Source organism: Triticum urartu, chromosome 5 (genome assembly GCF_003073215.2).
Source record: "Triticum urartu cultivar G1812 chromosome 5, Tu2.1, whole genome shotgun sequence".
In the NCBI taxonomy this organism is placed as follows: domain Eukaryota; kingdom Viridiplantae; phylum Streptophyta; class Magnoliopsida; order Poales; family Poaceae; genus Triticum; species Triticum urartu.
The window spans coordinates 271,460,848-271,473,792 of NC_053026.1; positions in this window are offsets into that span (position 1 = coordinate 271,460,848).

A 12,945-nucleotide genomic window follows, 5' to 3' on the forward strand; every position below is an offset into this window, starting at 1 on the left:
TGATTGAGCATCACTGAAGAGATTGATCCTGAGTGGATCCGACGCTTGTTACCTTTGAAGACTATGCTTCTTCCAGACGGTTACGCGTCATGGTCTAGAGCATCCAAGAGGAATTGTGGATCGCCGAGTGACCAAGTTTGTGAAGGTTTGGAAGTCGACTGAAGACTTACCACGAGTGATTGGACGAGGTCTGTGTGACCTTAGTTCAAGGAGAATACGGTGAGGACTGGGTGTCTTGGACTAAGTGTCCTTGACTGGGTGTCCGGGACTGTGTGTCCTCGAGTTTAAATACTCAGCCGCTCCAACCAGACGTACAACTGAGACAACAGTTGGAACTGGTCTACCAAATAATTGTCTTCACCGAGCTTACTGGTTCTATTTCCTCAACTCTTCAATTTCCTCATAACTGTGATGTACGTTTGTTCATATCTGTGTTTGAAGACTTGGACCGAAGACTTTCTCAATTTCCTCCGTTCAATTTCTTCAGTCTGTTTGTCTTCATCCTGTGTTATCCAGTGATTACGCTCCTGTACTTTGTGCCTGTCTTCATTTCATGATGATGACTATGTTTGTATTCTGTTGTGTTTACTTTTGAGTACTTATTCCGCTGCTAGTAGTTCTTCGCTAAGGAATTTCCTCACCAGCAAATTCCTCAGTGAAGAATTTCATAAAAATCGCCTATTCACCCCCCTCTAGTCGATATAACGCACTTTCAATTGGTATCAGAGCAAGGTACTCCCTTGTTCTGTGTGATTTTGGTTTAACCACCTGGAGTTTTAGTTATGTCAACCGCAAGTATGATCAAGGTCTCTGCTGGGTGTCCTACCTTCGATGGGACGGACTACCCCTACTGGAAGAATAAGATGCGAATGCATCTTGAAGCAATTGATAACGATCTCTGGTATGTTGTGGAAACTGGTGTTCCCTCAGTCACACCTTCTTTGAATGCTGCCGATGTGAAGAGATTCAAGCAACTCGACTCTCAAGCGAAGAATATCATATGTGGTCATCTGAGCAAAGGACAATATGGCAGAGTGAGTGCTTTGGAAACAACGAAGCTTATCTGGGACAGGTTATCCAAAGTGAATGAAGTAGTCTCAACTCAGCGTGACTCTCGAGTTGATGTTCTTCGCAATCTCTTCAACCGCTTCAAAAGACTCGACAATGAAAATGTTCAACAAACCTTCGATCGCCTCACTGACATCTCAAATGAGCTTCAAGCACTTGGTGCCACTGACATCACCGACCATGAGGTGGTGAAGAAATTGCTGAGATCGCTTGATTCCTCATTTGACACTCTGGCATTGATGATACAAGAACGTGCTGATTACAAGTCACTTGATCCCGCTGATATTCTCGAGAGGCTAAATACTCATGAGTTCCAACTTGCTGAAAAGAGAGATCTCTATGGTTCAAGCTATGGCAGAACACGTGCACTGAAGGCCAAGGCAGTATCTGAGTCCGAAGATGAAGACTCTGGTAGCAGCCTTGGTGATCCTGAAGAACTGAGCCATGATCTGGCTCTGCTTGTGAAGAAGTTCCAAAGTTCTCAAGACGTGGTCGCCTTGGAAGATCCTCAAGGAGCAATGATTCCTCATCCAGTGACTACAAGAAGAGGCTCTGTCACAAGTGCAAGAAACCTGGACATTTCATTCAAGATTATCCTCAGTGGGAAAAGGAATCAAAGAACAAGAAATACAAGGATTACAGTTCTGATGATGCAAAGAAAAAGAAGAAATCCACAAAATCCTCATCATCAAAATCCTCAAAGCCTTCATATCACAAGAAGAGCAGCTCCAAGAAGGCCAGGGCATTCATTGGCAAGGAAATGGACTCTGAGGCTGAATCTGAAGAAAATGAGGAAGAGGAGTCATCTGAGGAGTCCGAATCCGGAGTGGCGAGCCTAGCTCTCGCTACTGCATTCGTCAGCAAGTCTATCTTCAACACTGAAGAAAATGACCTCACCAACAAGGCTGATGAAGGCGATGATGACTACGCTCCCACCTATTGCTTCATGGCAAAGGGTGCCAAGGTACTCAAATATACCTCCTCTCAATCAAGTGAGAATGAATCTAATGAAAACCATAAGCCCATATATTCTAAACTTGCTAAGATAGCTATAAAACAGCAAAGGGCTTTAGAAAAGGTTCAAAACATGCTAAATAGAAGTGATGATATGTTGGGTGAAGAAATGGATCGCACTGAAACTTTGACTGAAAATCTTTAGAGACTTCAGTCCAAGCTTGACAAACTTCAAAGTCATCATAACACTCTCTTATCGGATCATGAGAAGCTTTCTTATGAATTTCTTCAAAGAAAGCAAGACCTTGAGAAGCTAAGAGTGAGTTATGAAGGAGCGCGATTCATTACTTTCTCAACAAATCAGCGCATCTCAGGAAGAATTTGTTCCTCCATGCTTGAAGTGCATTGAACGTGAATCTGCTAATTCTTCACCTGAATGTTCAAATGCTGCTAATGTTTCAAATTCTTCACATGCCTCTGCTATCACTAATTCCTCATCTGAGGACATTGCTAGTATCACTGACAATGCAGGGCTGAAGGAATTGTACACGACAGGCATGTACAAAAGCCTCAAAGGGCATCAGGCTCTTTGTGATGTGCTTAAAAAGCAGATCCTCAACAGGAACCCTAGGAAAGAGGGTATCGCCTTTGAGAGGAAACTGAATGCTGATGGTACATATTGGAAGCCTGAGCAGTACCCCAAAACTACATGGGTTGCTGCAAAGGGACCTCCAGTTGATCCATCTAACTTATCTGGATTTGCATGTGAATCTCCTCATTCTGATGATGAGTCAATTGACTCCAACTATAAGCTATTCAAAAATCAGAATGGTGAAGTATTTGCTAGATATGTTGGCACTAACTGCAGGAACGGCTCCCCGATGAAGAAAATCTGGGTTCCCAAACGATGCCTTGAAAATCTTCAGGTGAATGTCATCATGACGCCACCTGTGAAGAATAGGAACCCTAGATCAAATTCCTCATACGGACCAAATTCCTCATATGGATCAAAGTCCTCATATGAGCATCATCATGCTAACCCGTCTGTTTCGCAGAGAAGATCTAAGGATTATGGATATGTGCATTATTCTTCAAATCATTATGTCCATAAGTCCTCGAAAAATTTCTCTACTTACTCATATGCTTACTCTAACCCATCTTATGTGAAACGAAATGGATTGGCTTCTATGCCATCCTTCTCGTATGGAGCTCGCAGAATGATGAACTCTTTGCCACCCCTTCAGATGTGGGTGGTGAAGAAAAAGAACTAATCTCTTCTGCAGGGTCAGGTCTCCAGATGCACGTAATCGTCTGAAGAATTTGCTAGAGACCTGAGCATGCCTGATAGGACGCAGGCTAATCATGAAGAAATGAACTTTCATCTCTCACGTCCTCATATTGCCTTATTAGCTCTTTTACTTGATGAAATTGATCTGATGAATTGATGTCATATTCTTCACTGATGAAGTATATGAGTTTGTAAGCTGCACTAATTCATCTGCAGGATGATCAACCCAAAGCCACTGAGTGGGTCCTCGATAGTGGATGTACAAACCACATGACTGGTGACAAGAATCTATTGATGGATGCTCCATTATCTCCGTCGCATCTGAAGCATATCATCTTTGCTGACAAAGGCAAAAGTCAGGTTTGGGGTCTAGGTAAGGTTGCGATTACAAAGGATCGACACATGGACAAAGTCATGCTTGTTGAGTCCTTAGGATACAACCTTATGTCTGTCTCAATGCTTTGTGATCTTGATATGGTTGTTGTCTTTGGCAAGTACCATTGTGTTGTGGTTATGGAAGCTCACAATTCCAAAGTCTTCAAAGGCTTTAGGAGAGGAGACCTATATATTGTTGATTTCTCTACAGGACCACAACCAGTCGTGTGCTTACTTGCAAAAGCTTCAGAAGGCTGGCTCTGGCATCGACGACTTGGTCAGGCAGGCATGAGGAATTTGCACACGCTTGCAAAGAAGAAGCATGTCATTGGCATCAAGAATGTCAACTTCCTCAAGGATCACCTATGCGGAGCCTGTGAAGCTGGGAAGATGACCAAGGCCAAGCATCCAGCGAAGACTATCATGACGACCGCTCGCCCATTTGAATTGCTTCACATGGATCTCTTTGGTCCTAATCATTATTCTGCTATCTCGAATGAAGCATCTCAATATGGCTTCGTTATTGTTGATGATTATTCTCGTTACACATGGGTACACCTTGTTACTTACAAACATGAAGTGCAGGAAGTCTTCAAACGATTTTCCTCGAGGGCTTCAACCAACTTTGGTGTGAAGATCAAGCACATCAGAAGTGACAATGGCACTGAGTTCAAGAATTCTGGTCTCGATGACTATCTTGATGAACTTGGTATCACTCATGAGTTATCTGCTCCTTACACTCCTCAGCAGAACAGCGTCGTGGAGCGCAAAAACAGGACTCTTGCCGAGATGGCTCGCACTATGCTTGATGAATACAAAACGCCTCGTCGTTTCTGGACTGAGGCAATTGATACTGCGTGCCACATCATCAACAGAGTATATCTTCACAAATTCTTCAAAAAGACTGCCTATTAACTCCTCACTCATAAGAAACCCAATGTAAGTTATTTCAAAGTCTTCGGTGCTAAATATTGGATTAGAGATCCTCATCACAACTGAAAATTTGCACCGAAAGCACATGAAGGTTTTATGCTTGGTTACGGAAAGGACTCGCACACCTACAGAGTCTTCAACAACGTTCTTCACAAAGTTGTTGAAACTGTAGATGTGCGGTTCGATGAAACTAACGGCTCGCAAAGAGAGCACCTACCTACTGTCACTACTAGAAAAAGGGTTGCTAGTGGCGCACCTATTTTCACTACTAATGGCGCACTACTGGTGCGCCACTAGCATCACACCATTAGAATTTTTTTCTAATGGCGCACCTGTGGTGCGCCATTAGTATGGCCCACGGTGCGCCATTAGTATCTGGTATACTAATGGCGCACCACATAGAAGTGCGCCATTAGTAACAATTTTTTTTCAAAAAAAAATTCAGATTTTTTTAATTTTTTTTCAAAAATTTTCAATTTTTTTTCATTTTTTTCTTAATCTCAGGTCATTATGTCTTAATCTCGGGTCAATATGCTTAATCTCAAGTCAAATCGCACTCCATGGTCAAACTCCCCAAAAGGTCACCCATCCTCACACTACTCCAGCCCAAGCACGCTTAACTTCAGAGTTCTATCCAACCCCAGCAACAGCTCACTTCACAGGCACTTGTTGATATATCTAGCATATCAATCCTATTATACCTTGTTGATGTCGAGGACTTTGTTCATGTTCATGACTATGATGAAATTTTGAAAAATATTTCAAACTTCCCGGTCATATTACGTATCATTTTTTGAAAAAAATTAAAAAAAATTCAAAACCTTTTTTTTGAATTTTTTTGCCTCTAGATCTTGAAAGCCCCGTAACTTTTTTTGTGTTAGGTTTTTGGGGATTTTGAAAATGTTTAACGGCGTTCCCCCGATTAAATTCGGATGTAACTTTTCGAGGAGATGATTTTTCATATATAAAACTTTTTAATCCGAGTTCGTATGCAAAAGTTATGCCCATTTTACAAATTTCCAGAGAGATTTTGCAAATAAAGTCGAAATTTATATTTGTAAATTTTCCCAACAACTAGACCACATATCACATGGCAAACTTATTTTCTTTTATTTTTTTGACATTTTTATCATTTTTTTTTATTTTTTTTAAAACTGAAAAGGCGGTCCACAGGGGTGGGGGGTGCATTCGGTGGAAGCCGGGCAAACTAGTAATGGCGCACCGTGGGGTGGTGCGCCATTAGTAGTTAAACTAGTAATGGCACACCACACCCACAGTGGGCCATTACTAGTTTTGAAAAAAAATATAAAAAAATTTGTTACTAATGGCGCACCACACCCACGGTGCGCCATTACTATGTCAACTAGTAATGGCGCACCACACCCACGGTGCGCCATTAGTAACAAATTTTGTTTTTATTTTTTTTTCAAAACTTCTAATGGCGCACCGCACACCAGGTGCGCCATTAGTAATATATTACTAATGGCGTACCTGTATGTGGTGCGCCATTGCTATATTCTAATGGCGCACCACACACGTGGTGCGCCATTAGTGACCATTTCATCTATAGTCGTTTTCCTAGTAGTGTGTGATAGATGAACCAGCACCTGAGGAAACTATCATGTACAAGGCTACTAAGGATGTCATTCCTACTGAAGAATCTGCTGAAGAATTCATTCCAGAACATGAAGAACATCGAGCTAATGCACCTGAAGAAAATGCTGAAGAAAATGGTGCTGAAGAAAACGCTGATCAAACTCTTCAACGACAACCAGCTCATCCTCGCATTGCAAAAGAAGTGCAAGTTGAAAAGATCATCAATGACATCAAATCGCCAGGTCCTCTCACACGCTCAAAAGCTTCACATTTGTCTAACTTTTGTGGGAAGTATGCTTTTGTCTCTATTACAGAGCCCACTAAGGTAGATGAAGCATTCCTGGAACCTGAGTGGATTCAGGCCATGCAAGAGGAATTACATTAGTTCGAGCTCAACAATGTCTGGGAACCAGTCAAACGTCCAGATCCTCGCAAGCACAATATCATCGGCACAAAGTGGATCTACCGCAACAAGCAAGATGGAAATGGCCTTGTGGTGAGGAATAAGGCATGGGTTGTAGCTCAAGGCTACACACAGGTTGAAGGAATTGATTTCGATGAAACTTTTGCACCTGTTGCTAGACTTGAGGCTATTCGCATATTACTTGCTTATGCTAACCATCATGATATCACTCTATATCAAATGGATGTGAAAAGTGCATTCCTCAATGGTAAGCTTGAGGAAGAAGTATATGTTGCTCAACCCCCAGGTTTTGAAGATCCAAAGAATCCTGACAAAGTCTTCAGACTCAACAAGGCCCTCTATGGCCGCAAGCAGGCCCCACGGGCTTGGTATGATACCTTGAAGGAACTCTTCATGAAGAAATGCTTCAAACCCGGTTCACTCGACCCTACTCTTTTCACTAAATCTTATGATGGTGAATTGTTTATGTGCCAAGTATATGTTGATGATATTATCTTTGGCTGTACTGACCAACGTTATAGTGATGAATTTGCCTATATGATGAGTGAAGAATATCAAATGTCTAGGATGGGAGAGTTGAAATTCTTCTTAGGTCTTCAAATTCGTCAACAACACAATGGCATATTCGTATCTCAGGAGAAATACCTCAAGGATGTACTGAGGAAATTCGGCATGCAAGATTGCAAAGGCATCAAAATTCCTATGCCCACAAATGGCCATCTGTGCATTGATGAAAATGGTATTGACTTCGATCATAAGGTATACCGCTCCATGATTAGTTCCTTATTATACTTATGTGCATCTAGGCCAGATATAATGCTTAGTGTTTGCATGTGTGCCCGATTTCAAGCTGCACCGAAGGAATCACACCATAAGGCTGTGAAGCATGTTCTTCGATATCTAGCTCACACACCAACACTTGGATTATGGTACCCCAAGGGCTCGGCTTTTGATCTTGTTGGATATTCTGACTCTGACTATGCTGGTGATCGTGTGGATCGCAAGTCAACATCTGGTACATGTCATTTCCTCGGACGATCTTTGGTCTGTTGGTCCTCGAAGAAACAGAACTGCGTATCACTATCTACCGCTGAAGCTGAGTACATTGCCGCTGGTTCTTGTTGTGCCCAATTGCTATGGATGAAGCAAACTCTCAAGGACTACGGCGTCAACATGAAGAATGTGCCTCTCTTCTGTGACAATGAGAGTGCCATCAAGATTGCTCACAACCCAGTTCAGCACTTGAAGACAAAGCACATTCAGATTCGTCATCATTTTCTTCGTGATCATGTGTTGAAGGGTGACATTTCTATTGAGCATGTGAAGACTGAAGAACAGCTAGCCGATATCTTCACAAAGCCCTTAGATGAGAAGAGATTTAGCAAGTTGCGGTGTGAGCTAAATATCTTAGAGTCTTCGAATGTTCTTTGAAAAGGACACTCATCCTAACACTTATGCAAAATTGATGACTTAGATGTGCAACACATGAAGAAATGTTTTACTTCAATCAATGAAGAATAACACTCTTAGTGTGAAGAAATTAACGAAGAATTTGATTCTCAGAACCCTACGATAATTGTACGCGGTGTCTGAAATCATCATTCTTATACGGTGGGTCATGCCACCACCAAAGGTTGAAATTCCTCAAATTATTCATATTCTTCAACTTTGCATAGTCTTCACTGGTTCCATCGTTTTTCTTCATTGGCTATATATATATATATATATATGAGTTTATGTCCTCTACAACATTCACTTATTGCTATTTCTTCAAGTTGGTTTTCTGCTAAGTGAATGTGATCGGACCCTTCCCCCTCTATGCTATACCCAACCCAATCTGTTCACAAATTCTTCATGTGCGCTCTATTTGAAACTCGTTCAAAATCTTCACTGTGTCCTTGTCAGCTGAAGAAATTGCGAACGGAACTTCAAAACCTATCTTATCGAAATTTTCGGTCTTGCCGCTCAAACCGTTCTGCATCCCTCGATACACTTATCCACTCACCCACGATCTAACACGGTCTCCACCTCTCACTACGTGGGTGACACATGTCATGCGAATGAGAAGGGTCAGGGGCACGTTCATCCAATTTCTTCGGGCGAGCAGTTTTTCACCGTGGCTATAAATACCCCTCATTCCCTTCCTCACGTCTTTTACTCCTCTCGACCTCTCTCTCTAGCTCGAGCTTCTCAAACCCTAGCGCCGCCGTGAGGAAGAGCTTCACTGCCTCGACCTCATCGCCGACGTACTCGCGCCGACCGCGGACATCTTCACTCCGCCGCCGCCGTAGCCGTCTTCCTCCGCCAAGTTAGGGCGTGGAAGATCTGCACAGACGAACTTCACATCTCCTCACTCCAGTTCGTCGTGTTCTTCGTCTAGGGTAAATAAAAGTTACTTTTACTGCCCTCGTTGATTCGAATGATTATCTAACAAATCTTCAAAAGTGTTTTTCTTCATATCTTCACACACTGAACACCTCACAAAGTCATCGGTTCTTGATTCGTTTCTCTAAGCATCATTTTTCTTCCAGATTCCTCAATTGTGTGGATCTTCGATCTATACAACTCTGGAACCTAAGACAAAGAACGCTTAGTGAAAATGTTCAAGACTCATCTGGTCAAATTCCTCAAACTTGGTAATTTTGGAAAACCTTCTGAGAACGCATATGACCTCTCCAAATTCCTCGCACCTATACTCTGTTCACAGGTATACATGTCAGCTGCTGAATCACTAGGTTCTCATCAACTTAACTCATTTGCAGCGTTCCTCGAAGAAAAGTTGCATACTTCTTCAGAGAATTCAATTGTTCAAATTCCTCATCTGAAGAAAATGGCTGATGGTAAAAGGCCACAGAAGGGAGGAAAGAGGCCTGAGGTAAATATAGCGTTTGAAATCCCTGATGACATATATGCTGGGTACTGCACACCTACTGAGGAAACCAAGAATGAGCGCAAAGTACGCATTCAGAAGATAGAGAGGAGATGGGCAAGAGAATGGAGGGAGTACAGATATGTCACTCCTAAGTATATGAAGAAATTCGCACTCAATCCTCCATGCCCAAGAGCACCACTTGTCGTGGTTCTAAGTCTGACCGTAATGTAGGGGGGTAGGTATGGAGAGGTAAGATCTTAGCTATGGAGTAGTTGTAAGCACACAAGGTTTACGAGTTCAGGCCCTTCTCTGTGGACGTAATAGCCCTATGTCTCGGAGCCCGGAGGCGGTCGACTGGATTATGTGTGTATGAATTACCGGGGTGCGAACCCTTTACACTGAGGAGGGGGTGGCTTATATAGAGTTCGCCAGACCCCTCCGGCCCTTAGTTATTCAGGGTTTTAAGTACATTAAGGTCGGGAGTTACTGGTAACGCCCCTAATAAAGTGCTATGATGACCATAAAAGCTACTTAATGACCGACTATTAGTGTGGGAGTGACTTTAGGTCTCCTGGCCGTCGAGTGGTTGGATCTTGGTCGAGTGATTGCTTCTTGGTCGAGTGTCTTCGAGTCTGTCGAGTGGAACACCTCCAAGTCGATTGAAAGGTGATTTCTTCTTGAGATGTCCTTGGGTAGGGCAGTTAGGACAGGTCCATGACCCTACCCTAGGTACATAGCTTCATCATTAGACCTTGAATGGATCGAGGTTTGAGTGGGGAAGGAGTTGAGAACTTCTCCAACTCATTTTTCATGCCATGAGCATATCTTGTTTCGGATCAATGAACCTGAGTGATGACAGCAACTTCCTTTTCAGTCGCCTTGATCCATTCTTAGTTTTTTGTTGAGTGAGTTTCTTTACTTGAAAAGCTCCGAGTGACGGTGTGGAGGAGATCTTCCGTCTGACAAGTTGTTCTGCTGCCCGCGGATTTCGCGGGATTCGAATTTTGGGAAGCGCGCGGGACGGGGGAGGCCGTAGTAATCGAATGAGATAGGGTGGAGCCGCCTCGATCTCCGCGCCACCTTTTTTGCCACGTATCGCGCGCGCGACTATTGCGGGATTTGACAGGATCGTTCAGGCCTACCAGTCAGCCACTCCGAAGTAACCTCATATAAGGCGTCGGACCGGGGTTTCTTGAACAGTGCGTTCTCATTTCCTCTTCTCCTCTTCAGGATTCACCGTCGCGCTCGCTCCTGCCCCAGCGCCGCCGCTCCGTACGTGACTCGCCGGCGATGATGGGGAAGGAGAAGACGATGGCTCTGGAGCAGGCGAAGAAGGCGACGGCAAAGGCGAAGGGGAAGGCGACCAGTCAGGGTGGATCTTCCTCATGAGCCGGCCTGCCGAAGGGCTGGATCCAGGGCGACTGGATCCGCTCGACGATCTGCCAAGATTACCTCGACGACCTAGCCGACGGAGGACTGATCCCCCATGGATCAGCGCGGCTTCCGGGGAAGGAATCCGAGCCGCAACCTCGGGAGGGTGAGCGCGTTCTCCTTGCCACCCACGTCGACCGTGGGTTTTCCTTGCCTCCTCACCCTTTCTTTCGGGGATTTCTGAATTTCTTTGGGGCATAACTCCACCACTTCACTCCCAACACAATCGTGTATCTCGCTGCTTTCGTGTCTTTGTGCAAGAATTTCTTGGGTTGTCGGCCTCACTGGGGTCTTTTCAAGCACATTTTCACCTGTCGTTCTCAAACGGTAAAAAAGGCCAATCCAAGTGATGAGAGAACACAAGTGATTCAGATGTGTGGGGGTCTTGGTGTTCAGATGAGAGGGAAAAGTTCCTTTCCGGCCATGATTCTTCCCGACTTGGTTCGCGGATGGCAGTCGACCTGGTTTTACTGCAAAGACCAGCCGATGCCAGGGCAGTCGACTAGCCTCCCTCCTTTTACCATGGACCGAGTGAGGAAACCCTCCTCTTTGAAGGTGATCCCGGAGCAGAAGGCGCAAGTTAGGGTGCTGGTCGAACGGGTGGTCCAGCTTATCCGTGACGGGGTCACTGGTATGGATCTCCTGGAGTTTTTCCTTCGGCGGCGCATCCAGCCTCTTCAAGCTCGAGACCATCCGATGTGGATGTATTTGGGTCTTGACGACACCACTCGGATTCACCCGGAGGAGGTCGATGACGACACACTGGAGGGGTGGCTGTCGGGCATCACCGGAAACAAGGACAACCCCAGGGGAGCCAGGAGAGTTCCTCCATTCGACCAGTCCCATGAACCAGAAAAGGTCCGATTCTGAGCTTTTGATTATAATCTGAATTCACTCGCGTAGCTGTCTATACTGCATCGACTGACTTTATTCTTCCTGCTTTCTTTCAGGCCCTTATCAAAATGTACTCGGTGCCCAACGGAGAGCAAGAGCAAGACCTGGAAGGAGAGGCGAGCGGTGGCGACAGTGGTGAATGGCATTCTGCGGGAGAAGGGGACGAAGAAAGCGACGACTCAATTGAAGAAGAAGAAGTTGAGTTGCCTCCTCGCAGGGAGAGGCGATCCAAGCTTGACCAAGAACGACCGAGCGCCCGTGAAAAGGCGATTGTTCAGACTGGTCAGTCTTCAAAGCGTCCTCGGACATCTTCACCAATCCCAACTGAAAAAGCGTCAAAGCATCCCAAAGTTGCAGAGCAGAAGCCTCGGAAGGCGTTGCCGAGGATTAAGATTGACATCCCTGTCGCTTCTGCGTGAGTGTCTCCCTTTATATTCACTTGACCCTCCATGCTGTTTATTTTTTCTTGATTCAACCAGACGAACTTTGGAACTGGCAGCGCTGCTACTTCTGGGACCTCAGCTTACAGGGACGAGGATGAGGTAATGGAGGATGCAGTCACTTCCAATCTGGGTATGATTTCTGTCATTCTGTCTTTATTTGGTCGACTCAACTGCAATGTGTACCATTGGGTGATGTGATTTTGGCGATTGATCTTTGAACAGCTCCTAACATTATTGACCTCCCCGATGATGATGATGAAGAGCCTGAGAGGCCTTTGACGAGGAAAAATAGGAAAGCTCCTGCAAGCAAGGTGCCACAGTCGACGCCGATGGCGGAACCAGTCGTTCAAGACGCTGGTGATGCCAATCGGGGATCTGTTACCTTCGTCGTACCATTGTCGAGTGCCCTGCCTTCTTCGTCGACTGCTCAAGCTCCTGCCGACCCACCTTCAGTTTTTGCGATCCATCATGTCCCAGAGGACGAAGTGAACGCTACCAAGGAAGCCATAGGCCAGGCGGGCATTATGATGGAGAAGATGAAGACGGTGCGGGACGCCAGTCAGGCCACCTATGATGCCAGCTCGGCTCTCCAAAGCAATGTTCAGGTTAGTTGGTCACCGCTTGTTCTGTTAGGATATGCTATCTGAAGACCCTCTTTCCGAAAATC